Source organism: Coptis chinensis, chromosome 2, assembly GCF_015680905.1.
Source record: "Coptis chinensis isolate HL-2020 chromosome 2, ASM1568090v1, whole genome shotgun sequence".
In the NCBI taxonomy this organism is placed as follows: Eukaryota; Viridiplantae; Streptophyta; class Magnoliopsida; order Ranunculales; family Ranunculaceae; genus Coptis; species Coptis chinensis.
The window spans coordinates 41,211,593-41,224,337 of record NC_141457.1 but is presented as its reverse complement, the minus strand read 5'-3'; positions in this window follow the sequence as shown (position 1 = coordinate 41,224,337).

The window sequence follows — 12,745 nt, the reverse complement described above, 5'->3', positions numbered from 1 at the left end:
ATTAGGTTAGGATAAGAAAAGTAGCCATTAAACCTTAGTTCTAGATCTAGTTTTAGATTAATAAATTAGTTTTTATTCTTGCCTTAAATTCAGTATTAAATTATTGTTATTGCTATTCATTAGATAAATAAAGTTAATTAGTTCTCCATAATCTAGTTTCATTTTCATTTATTTATTAGCTTAAATCCTTAGATTTACTTATTTGTCATTATTAGTTTAATTCAATTATTGCATGGGTAGTTTTGAATTGAGCTTAAACAAGTAAAGTTCAAATCATTATATTATGTCTTGTTTAGATTCCATTAGAAATGATAGTCTTATGATTCTCGGCTAAACCTCCATTAGAGGGGGTTGAAAAACCTTGATGAAGCTTGATTTCGATTAGCGTTGAATAGTCGTAATTTCCCATTCAACTCTAGAAGTAATTAGTCCACCATGAGAATGGGGTTGAATACTTCACATGCTAGATGTTAGTTGGTAGAGATTACCATGAGCACTAGGGATTAGGAAGAACTAATTGTTCTGCGTAGCAGTTCAATTCGGATTACGACGATTCGTCGTTAGTAAATTAAATCGAGTTAAAGTGGATTCAAATCCCCCCTAATTCCTTATCATTGAATCATTTTAGTTCATACCTTGTTATTTGAATTATCACGTTTTGTTAGTATAAATTGAATCCATAGTATAATCGTAGAATAGAAATTTCACATAACACATTACTCTCACCATTGTTCTTTGTGTTTGTTCAATTGAATTTGTTTAAGTCTTGAGAGTTAAGAGTGGAATGATTCCATACTCTATATATTGCATGAATATACATGTGAGAGTAGGAAATATATTATTGATACCGTAAGAATAAGGTTAAAGTAATCTAATTGAGTTTTTACGGGTTATCAAATGGCGCCGCTGCCATCTTAATCTCATTCAAGACAAAAATTTAATTGATTGAATCCAAGGGGCAATCCCCCATTCTCTACCCACCCACCCTTTTAATTTTTCATTCTTATTTCTTGAATTTTTGGAACTGTTAACTGTTTATGCATAGGGGCTGCGGATTCACAGAGGAAAACACTGCAGTAAAGGTATTTATGAATTTCTAAAAATTCTAATAAATTACAGGTGTAATCCTTAATGTGTTATTGATTTACTTTAATTTTTTCGGAAATTTCCTAATCGTTTTACCTTGTGAACAAATACGATCTTTACAATGCTGCATTTCAGTTTTCAAACCGTGTGTTATTGGAAAAACTGTCGAGTAAGGTTACTTAGGCAGTTCTAAAAATTCTATAATTTTTACAGGAGTATCTATCCTACGTCAGGAGCTTGCAATAAAAATTTAAAGAGTTTTTGAATTGTTTTGACCTCCTAAATAATGGAGTGTTTCTAGTGTCTTTATGTAGTTTTGCAAACACTTAATTTCTGGAACACCAGCTCATAAGGAGAGTTTGTAGAACTCCAATTGCTCTAAAAGTTTTACAGGAACAAGTAGGATCTGTCAGGAGTCTCCAGTAAAACTTTGGCAATTTTTGGCTTTGTTTTGATGGGTTAACTATTCAGTTGTTTGTATTGTGTCCGAAAACTATTCTACAAAGTTTGAAGGGCAGTAGAGGGACTTTCATAGCTCCGATTGATCTGAAATTTTACAGGCTACTTCATAGACGTCTTAGAAAACTACTGTAAAAATTTCAAATTTTTTGGAACAAGTTAACCTTACTGGAATTAGAGCCAAGCCACGAGCGTACCTGCGCCCAAACAGAGCGCGACTGCGCCCTAAACTGCTGAATTTGCCCGATTTTCTCAGGTTTGTTCCAAATTTTCATTTCTTCAAGTCATTCAGTGTTTCTAACATCATACAAACACTGAGAACGCGCATACAAGACGCTATTTGTAAGCGAAGCAAGGAGGCATTCAGGTACTCCTTCTTTCACTCCTTGTTTCTTCTATCAGAGGAGTTTTAATTCTAGTATAATCAGGCTTGTTTCTTAAAATGAAATACAACACTCCTATCTAGAAATGTATGCTTAGAGTTATGGTTGCATATTAATTGCCCTATAATATATTTGAAAAACCAATATGGCATATCAATTTGTAGACCAACAATCATATGATAATTATGCAAACCCTTCACCATGTTCATGCTGTGGTAGTCCTGACCATTGGGCTTCTCAATGCCTATCATATCAAGAGCAATCTTGTAATTATTATGGGAACCCTTCACCATGTTCATGCTGTGGTAGTCCTGACCATTGGGCTTCTCAATGCCCATCATATCAAGAGCAATCTTGTAATTATTATGGGAACCCTTCACCATGTTCATGTTGTGGTAGTCCTGATCATTGGGCTTCTCAATGCCCTTCATATCAAGAGCAATCTTGTAATTATTATGGGAACCCTTCACCATGTTCATGTTGTGGTAGTCTTGACCATTGGGCTTCTCAATGCCCATCATATGAAGAGTCTGAGCTTACTATAGGATATAATAATAATTATGAGCCTCAATTTTCAAATTTTTATAGTGACTCATACAATCAAGAGTTTTCTAGTCATCCAAACTATTCATGTAATTCCACCAATAACAATTAACCAGCCATTCAGCCTCAACCTAACCCATCACAATACGACATCAACCAGAGTCACTCAAACGCCAATAACTATGACTATCAAACACCATACCAACCAGACCCACACCACCAAGCTTCTCCTCAGCTAACAACATTCGATGAAATAATGGCCCAAAACAAAATAATACTTCAGGAAATAAACCAGAACCTAAAGATACTAGGTTCACCCTACTGAACATTTCTACCATGCCAGAGATTGACACTATTCCCATAACTAACCCAGTCAACCTAGTTCACACCTACCCTACATTTCATGAACCATTATCTTCCAAAGACCCTCCCATTAACCATGATATTAACTCCACACCCCACCTGGATGAGGAAATTCTTGTAGAAGACTCTTTAGGACTAGTTTCAGATGACCACTCAAACTTGAGCGATGTCTCTGAGGAACTTCCCACTGATCCACCTGACGATGAATATAATGATGACACTTTAGAAGATATTTATAAAGTTGTGACGAAAGAAGAATTTGATAACTATTGGCATTCTCGTAATATGGACCCTCCTGTTGAGCATGTCCAGGCCTTTGAGTTTGCTAACCGCACTCGGCTGGATGATGTCTCGACACATTTGAATGAGACCATTGAGGATACTTGTAGTGTTTTAGAGGAAGAGGATGAGGACATGGAGATTAACAATTCAAATCTAAGGCATGAACAAGTTAATGTGCAAGAAAATGAGGAAGTTACATCTTTAGAGCAATGTGAATCTCAATTCAGTTTGGCAGCTGAGGAAATAACAAGGAAAGAAATAGAAGAAAATCTTAAAGATAAAGCCACGAACCATAACCTTGTGGATTCAGCTAAGCCAGATGTAGAGTTCTTAAGAGCATGTGAGGATCCACCACCCGATGAACCACCAACCAACCACCATCCACCTGAGTTACCACCTCCTATAATCCAACCATCTACCACAACTAAGCCATCCATTCACCCACCATTTAAAAGGAACCTCGATTTTACCCTTGAGCCAATTGCTTCAAAGACCATCTATATTTTTTTCAACCCTCACAGTGAAGAGTGTTTGCCTAGTACACAATCCCATGAGTACACCATTCCGGTAATTGAGAGACAAGCTCTGACCGAGTGTAGTGAGAAACCTAGTTTGTCTTATTTTTCCTCATCTGAGCTTCATGAAAGACATCAGGATCCACACTTCATTCCCTTCTCACCTAAAGTATCGCTAATTCATCTTTTTGGTCATTCTAACTATTTAAAAATAATTACAACATGATGGTTTGCATATGTTCTTTGATAGAATACATAAGTTTTCATTCCTTCACTTACATGTTTGCTTCCAATTATAAAACATTATTCTGTTTAGGGGTGCATTTAGTATCATGTTTTTATGGCTAGACCCCCAACTCTTCCGACTATTTGTTTATAGTTGACCACACATCATCCACTTTTTGCCACCCCAGTTTCATGCTTGTTTGGGGGTGTGCCGCGATCTAGGGAATCGGCGCGTAAAATAACCCCATATTAAGTCTCGGGAATCTGACTTTAAAAGACCCACGTTTTAAAACAAATTTTTACAAACCTGTTTTCAAAAATTTGTTTGGGGGTGGGGTGTTTGGTTTTTCCATTCTTGATCACTCAAATTCCTATTCTTACCCCACCTCGCTCCCTTGAAGAGTAGCTAGATTTCTTCTTGTTTGTTGTTTTGATGTTGTTTTTTATTATTTTTAGTAGATAGGATGTTACATTATTAAATTCCGTAGTTAACTTTGAATTTGGTAGTTAAATGTTGTTTGAATTTCAATTTTAATATAATGTGGTTCTTTTCAAATTGTGCATGGATTTAATTGTTAATCCCACATTCCCGAATTGTTTGGGGGTGGTATTATTTATTCTATCATGATTTGTAGAAGATCCTCCATTTTAGAGTTTGTTTTGGAGTGAAGGTTGAGAATATTGCCGTAATTGGCATACCTATGATTAGATGTGGTGGTAGGATGAAATCTAAGAGAGTTTAGAAGTTACTAGTCTAAATCCAGTATAAAAGATATTAGGGTTGTTATATAATCAAGAATATGGGTTGTTTCCGTTTCCAGTTTTGGAAATTTCTGTTTCCGGCAATTGCCTTAAAACATTTTGGAAATTTCCCGATTCGTTTTTGGAAACCTAACCCTATATAAACTTCATTCATTCTCCACACACACACATCTCTCACATCCATCCCTCATTTTTCACTCCCAATTTTCGCTTAATTTTCCTTCGCGCCCGCACTCTAACACCCGAAGCACTGCTTGATGGAAGCGCACTTGCACCCTAATCCGCCGGAAATTCTACCCGAAGCCACCTGCGCTTCAAGTTGAGCGACTTCGCACCCAAAACACTGTAAATCCAAAAACACCCGAGCGCACCTGCGCCCAAGTGGAGCGCACCTGCGCCCAGAACTCAGTAGACACGAAATTTCCGATTTTTTGCGTGGGTTATTCCAGGATAGTTGCAGCTATTCCAGAGAGTTTTGTGATGACATCCCCGGGTATCATACTGGAACAGTCTTTTGAAGACTTGTTCCAAAGTGACACCTATGGTGCTTGGTTTCGCGAAGTAATCATACAAGCAGGATGACAATCTTTAATGGTAAGTTCTGATGAACTTTACTCCCCTGCACTTGCCTCGTATTTTTATAACCGCTGTACATTCTTTTATCGGATGGATGGAGAACAAGTCGTGTTCTCCATCAACATTGATGATGAAACAATGGAGATAACTAAGTCCCTGTTGGCTTTTGTTATTGAGATTCCTATGCCTACTAAGATTCAAGACCCATGGGGCTACATAGTTGATAATTTCTCTGCCTACAACTATGAGCTTTTACATGAGAATTATGGGTCCGGCATTTTCCGTGTAGAGGACCAAGGGACATATAACGTAGCCCTTGGTAGCTGTCCCTTAATGTGATACGGTAATGTTCTTTATCATGCTAAACATATTAGGGGAGTGGCATTTTTCTTCTGTGAATGATGCCACTTGCGATGTTTTCCTTGCTTTAGCTGAGGAATGCCTGCTATATGACCTTCCTAAGACCTTAATGTCTAGTTTAGCAGGAGCCCATAGCATGAGGCATAAGTATCTTCTTATGCCTATATTAGTCCGGCCGTATTATGCTATGTTTCTTTCCCTGTTTTTGTGCCCGTTTCACGGATTTGGGTTAAATTCGACATTGTGAGACCCACCAATTCTATTATTCGATCTTTCCGTGCAATGACTTGGCAAGGGTGGAGGATACAACCTTATCAGATTGCACCTTACACCCCATCCGACCAAGTGGCGCTTAACAGGTTAACATCCGTAGATGATAAATGGTGGCAAGCTTGGCAAATTATAATGGCATGGCAGGATGTGAAGGAACCTCACTTCTTTATAGAAGAGGAGGATGACGAGTAAACGCTGGAGTGGAGGTAAGTTTTTAGTTTCAGTTAGTGTCTGCTTATGTCTCAAGCAATTTAATTTGTTAACCCCATAATGGGTGGAACTCTTTATAGAGTTCGTCGGTTTTTATTTCCTATATTAGTATGTTCTAACCTTGTTTTGCAGATGTTCCAGAATTTCATGTGTTTCCATGGTATTTTTCTACCCTCTTTATTTAAATGCTTTGAGGACAAATCATGCTTCTTGTTTGGGGGGGGGGGGGGGGATAGAAACACGTGTAATTAAGGCATCTGTTAGGATATAGATATGTATAATATGCATTTGTTTTCAAGTTAAAAATTTCAAAAATATAAATAAATAAGTTTACGCTATACACTTAGGAATATTGGTATTGTTTTCTTTCTCTATGCTCTTAACAATCTAGAAGTCTCACATAGCTTTTGCATCAGAATAATTGTTAGAAACTTAGGTTAATATGTAGGTAATAATCTTTGCATCTATCTATAAATATATTACATGAGTATCTATGATTGTTAGTAGTAAGTTTCTGAAATCTAGGCTAGAGTACTTATTCTACAAATCCTATGAGAATATAGCCTAAAGCCTTATATGAGCGAAACATTTGAGAAATGACACAAGGGAGAAGTAAAATCCGGATAGAGAAATCACACGTCCACTTGCTTGATAACTATGCCATATCCTAAGCGAGAATTTAGGCCCTCTTTGGATCGATATAGCCAGAAATTCAAACCTATGAATTATTTTTTCCGCTAGTAAGCCCCTCGAGCCTTTTTCTTTAGCCTTCCATAAACCACAATTCCTTTACCCTATTACAAAAACAAAACAAAATAAAAAATTCAACTTACCCAATTTAGAATAAGTCTGAGAATAGAATGAGTGAAGAAAGAAGAAGAGAAAAACCTGTGTAAACAAATATTAGTTAGTTGCTTCAGAAAAAGAAAAGAAGTTTCCATCCAAGGAAAAGAAAAAAAAAATAGAAATAAATAAAAACTCCAAAAAATAGAATAAAAGGGAGTCAAAAGCCAAAGAAAAGAAAAAGAAAAATATGGCTAAGGATGGAAACAAAGTATAGAAGCAAAAGAAAATAACAAGGTTTTCTCTAACTTACATAATATGAAGACTCTATTATCTTAGACTTGTCCTTTTGAATATCCATTTCCTTCCTTCTTAAACCATCTCCTATTCCCCGTAACACCTAATAAAGACCTCTAGCTCAATTAGGAATAGGTTAGTGTGATAGTAAGTGGCAGATGTGTTTGATCAACTCCGGCTTCCTTGTTTGTCATTGAGATTGTAAGGTAAAGTGTGCCCACTTGCATTAATCTGGAGTAGCTTAAACTTGAGCGGAGGAAAAATCAGAGTGGTTTTGTCTTGACATTTATGTGAGGACCTACTTAAGGGACGCTTATTCCGAAGTTTTGAGAAAAACAAACCTCGCTAGGCATTTTATAGTATTACTCATAGTATATATATTTGTATCATAGATGATTGATTATTATGCATATATTAGCTTAGGTTTTTGACTTGGTTATTCTTATTCATTTGCTAGTGAGATGTAAAGATAGTTGAGACATGAATGAGGAAACAATAGTTTTATTTCTTAGTCGTTGTAGTATAGATGAAGTTTGTGAGTACCTTCACTGGAAAACTCTCACGAGGCTATAACTCGTCCACTAGGGAATTCCTAGTGGTTTAAGGCCTTATTGCATATGGTAAATGCAATCGCACTCAGCGAAACGAGAGTAGTTAGAACTCCATTTTTGGTCACTTATTCTAATTTCTCATATTTGCTTGAGGACAAACAAAATGCTGTTTGGGGGTGGTTTGATAAGAGCCAAAAACTGTAGTTTTAACCCCTTAACAATCGTACTTTTAGACCAATTATGTGAATAATAAGTAAGAGTTAATACTGATTACGTGTTTTTATGCATTTCAGGCTTCAAAGTCCATTATGTGCAGAAATGTGCCACTTTAGCGAGATAAATGAGCAAAAGTCAGCAGAACTTCCGAATGCCATATCTTTGGACTCAGAGCTCGGAATTGGGCCTACCTTATGTCAAAACGACCGGCTCGGAAAGAGATTTTCAATGGTCCAAGCCTTGACCCAATCAGAGGAGCAGAAATAGAAAAAACGTTTGTCGAAGCCAATTGCAGCTGAAAAGCCCATTTTGGACTAAAGAAATTGGGTTTTAGGCCCGATTTTCCGGCCCAAAACATGGCTCCAAGCCTATGCACGATTTTAGGATATGAAAGTATAAAAACAAAAGCTTGAATCTTTGTTAATGGTAGATAGTTAGGTTAGAAAATAAATTAGGTTAGGATAAGAAAAATAGCCATTAAACCTTAGTTCTAGATCTAGTTTTAGATTAATTAATTAGTTTTTATTCTTGTCTTAAATTCAGTATTAAATTATTGTTATTGCTATTCATTAGATAAATAAAGTTAATTAGTTTTCCATAATCTAGTTTCATTTTCATTTATTTATTAGCTTAAATCTTTAGATTTACTTATTTGTCATTATTAGTTTAATTCAATTATTGCATGGGTAGTTTCGAATTGAGTTTAAACAAGTAAAGTTCAAATCTTTATATTATGTCTTGTTTAGATTCCATTAGAAATGATAGTCTTATGATTCTCGGCTAAACCTCCATTAGAGGGGGTTGAAAAACCTTGATGAAGCTTGATTTCGATTAGCGTAGAATAGTCGTAATTTCCCATTCAACTCTAGAAGTAATTAGTCCACCATGAGAATGGGGAATACTTCACATGCTAGATGTTAGTTGGTAGAGATTACCATGAACACTAGGGATTAGGAAGAACCAATTGTTCCACGTAGCAGTTCAATTCGGATTACGACGATTCATCGTTAGTAAATTAAGTCGAGTTAAGGTGGATTCAAATCCCCCCTAATTCCTTATCATTGAATCATTTTAGTTCATACCTTGTTATTTGAATTATCGCGTCTTGTTAGTATAAATTGAATCCGTAGTATAATCGTAGAATAGAAATTTCACATAACACATTATTCTCACCATTGTTCTTTGTGTTTGTTCAATTGAATTTGTTTAAGTCTTGAGAGTTAAGAGTGGAACAATTCCGTACTCTATATATTGCATGAATATACATGTGAGAGTAGGAAATACATTATTGATACCGTAAGAATAAGGTTAGAGTAATCTAATTGAGTTTTTACGGGTTATCATATGCTCATAATGCATCGTTCAAATGGAGAGACCAGTCTTTCTTATTTAGATTAACTGTTTTCTCCAGGATACGCTTAATCTCTCGATTTAAGACTTCCACTTGACCACTTGTTTGAAGATACACTTAATCTCTCGATTTAAACCTTATGGGTGACTCCATATTTTTTCATGATATGTTCAAAAAAACGATTACAAAAATGAGATCTGTCATTACTGATGATAGCTTTTGGAACCCCGAATCTTGATTTTTTTTTTTTTTTTTTTTTTATGAAACAGATGACAGTTTTGTTATCATTGTTACAACATGGTAAGACCTCAATCTATTTAGATACATAATCTACGACTATAAGGATGGAAATGAAACCATGAGAAGTTGGGAAAGGTCCCATGAAATCGATGCCCCAGACATCGAAAATCTCTACTATGAGAATTAGATTTAAGGGCATCATATTACGAGCAGAAATACGACCAAGGTGTTGGCAGCGAACACATGCCTTGCAACGAATGAAGGCATCATGAAAGAGAGTTGACTAGTAGAATCCACATTGTAAGACCTTTGCAGCAGTTTTATTTGCACTAAAATGTCCTCCACATGATTGCTCATGACAAAATGAAAGGACTGTAGACTGTTCCTATAACACCCCGATTTTTTTTATATTTTCCTAGTACCATAATAATAATAATAATAATAATAATAATAATAATAATAATAATAATAATAATAATAATATTAATAATAATAGATAAAACAAAAATAGGATAAATATTAGTTAAGGATATGAAACCCCGTAGGTAAAGAGATAAACCTTCATCCCTATTTTTCGGGGGTTTTAAAACAAAAAGGAACACACAGACGAGTTCACCTGGAGAGTTTTTATTTTACACAGAGAAGAAAAAAAAGAAAGTTTTACACATAAAAGAGAAGAGAGGATTCTTGCTGGAAATCTACTGATAGATAGCTGATAGCAGGAGCGTATCACGGGTGAGTAGATAATACATCTTTCACTGAACATGCATTCTTCCGTCTGTTTTTAAGTTTACTGACAAAGATATAAGTTTTTCTGCTCATTTATTCTTCTGCTCATTCTATATGTGGCCGAATTTGGAATACATACTGTTGTTCATACTGTCAAATATTTATTTAATTTGTATGGTTTATTGATAAGAGCCCAAAACTGTAGTTTTAACCCCTTAACAATATTGCTTTTAGACCAATTATGTGATTAATTGGTAAGAGTTAGTACTGTTATCATATTCTTATGTATTTCAGGCATTGGAGTCGAATACGTGCAGAAATGCGTCCCTTTTGCGAGATAAAGAAGCAAAAGTTGGTTGCTAAGAAGTTTTATGATTAAAGGCCAAGATTCAAGGAGAAAAAACCTTTTTAAAGCTCGGTCAAAGCTGAAAAGTCAAAGTTTTAGAAGGTGAACTTCCGAAGGACTATTAGTGGACTAATAGCCTCTTATGTATTAGAACAATGGATACTTAGTTTTTAGTTAGTCAATAATAAAATAGTTAGTTTTTTACTTAGCTTTACTTAGTCTAGATCCAATAGTTAGTTTTAGATCTAGTTAATTAGCATCAAATTAATGTTTAGAACAAGATTTAGTTTTTAGAATCAATAATTAGTTTGTATTTCAAGTTTTAGTTTCTAATTCAATATTTGATTCATATATTTAGTTTGTAGCCTCCATTAAATCTTTCAATAAAAGTTTTAGTTAATTCAATTCAATTCAATTCAAGTTATTTTAATCAAGTTTAGTTTAATTTAATTATGTCTTATTATTATTGTTTATTGTTAATGAACCCAATGAAACTAGGTTGAAAACTCCATTAGAGGAGTTTTATGAAGTCTATGTGAGGGTTATGATTGTTCTTCTTTAGTTTTCTTATTGTCTTATGTGCTTCAAGTTCAAGTTTTATAGTTGTCTAGAGATAGAGATTATAGAAGTTGAACTAGAGAAAGGAAACTCCACAAAGAGATTTGTGGAGGAGAATTTCTCTTATGTTAATCATATCTTAGTACAGAGATTGCTAGGATTGGTTAGGGATTAATAATAAATTGTGGCTTTTGTTGTTTTACCTTATGATTATTAATCTCTATCTCTAGACATTAATAAAGGTTAAGATTAAAACATGAGAAACTAGTTAGAATAATCATAGCTTCACATAGATGGATTAATCCTTCATCTATGTTCTTCCAATTCATTAAATTTACCTTTTAATTGCTTAATTAAATTAGTTCAATTTATAATTAGTTTTAGTTTAAATAAATTACATCACTACTCTGATTGTTCTCACCGTTGTTTCTTTGTGTTTGATTAATTGAATTCGTTGTAGTCTAGATAGATTAAGAGTGGAACAAATCCTAACTCTCTATATTGTATAATGAATTGAGAGTAGGAATATTGATTAAACACTTATTTAGTTACTTGAGTTAATTAACGTAAATTTGTCTTTATCATTTATCTACTACCTATTATCATTCGAATGGTTCTAAATTGTTAATGGTTGATATATTGAGTGTAGATGTTTTGTTGGACTATTGAACTATTTGAATGATCATATGAGTTGTGGATTATGTCGTTTTGTTGGTTTTTTTTTTGAGTTTTGTAGTTTGGGTACTGTTGAAGCATTGAAGGGCAGTAATGGTGTCAAGATCGAATTCGGTGGAGGTGAAGAAATCGAGTTTTTAGTATAACATATTGTTGGGTTTTGTTGGTGATCAAAACCCAAGTATTTCGATGGGTTGTATGGGTGCTGTTGAAGCTCCCAAGGTTGTTAATGGCGTCAAAACGCGATTTGTGAGGAGTGGGGAAATCGAGTTTTGATTGTACCGCAAGATTGGGTTTTTGGCGAGGGTTAAAACTTATGGGTTTAGAGGGGACAATGGTTGGTGGTTGATGGTGGCTGATCGGTGGAGGTGGTGAGCTGGTAAGGAAGAAGAAGGAGACCAGCAATTCTGTTTCTTTTAGTTGGGCTTGGGCTTGGGCTGAAATAAGACATGTGGGCTTAAGTTATTTAAGTTGGGTTTGGGAAAGGCTAAAGACTTTTGGGCCTTAGTCTTTGGGTTTTTGGTTAGATGAGTTTAGAATTGGTTGACTGTTGTTGACCCTTGGCAGGTTGACTGCTGTTGACCAGTCAACACTTTGACTAGTTGACCAAGTTTGACCTTTGACTTGGCTAAGATTAGGTCTATTAGGATAGGTTTAGGGCTATTAGCGTGCTTGGCTTTAGGCTAAGACTTTTTATATATATATACGTGTATTAACTACTATGTGAAATTTTATTCTATACGACGCTATGATACTTAGACATCGATATAATTAATAACGCGAAACAAGATACTCCTCCTTACTCTGAAAGAATATATGTAATAAAGTTCAATAATGTTCTCAACAAATTTACCATACCCTTTTAGAACTCTCCACGCCTTAAGATTTGGAAATGAGATTTTATGACTAGTTATGTCATATGATAGGTAGGTATTAATTGAATGTGCCATAAATGGTCCATT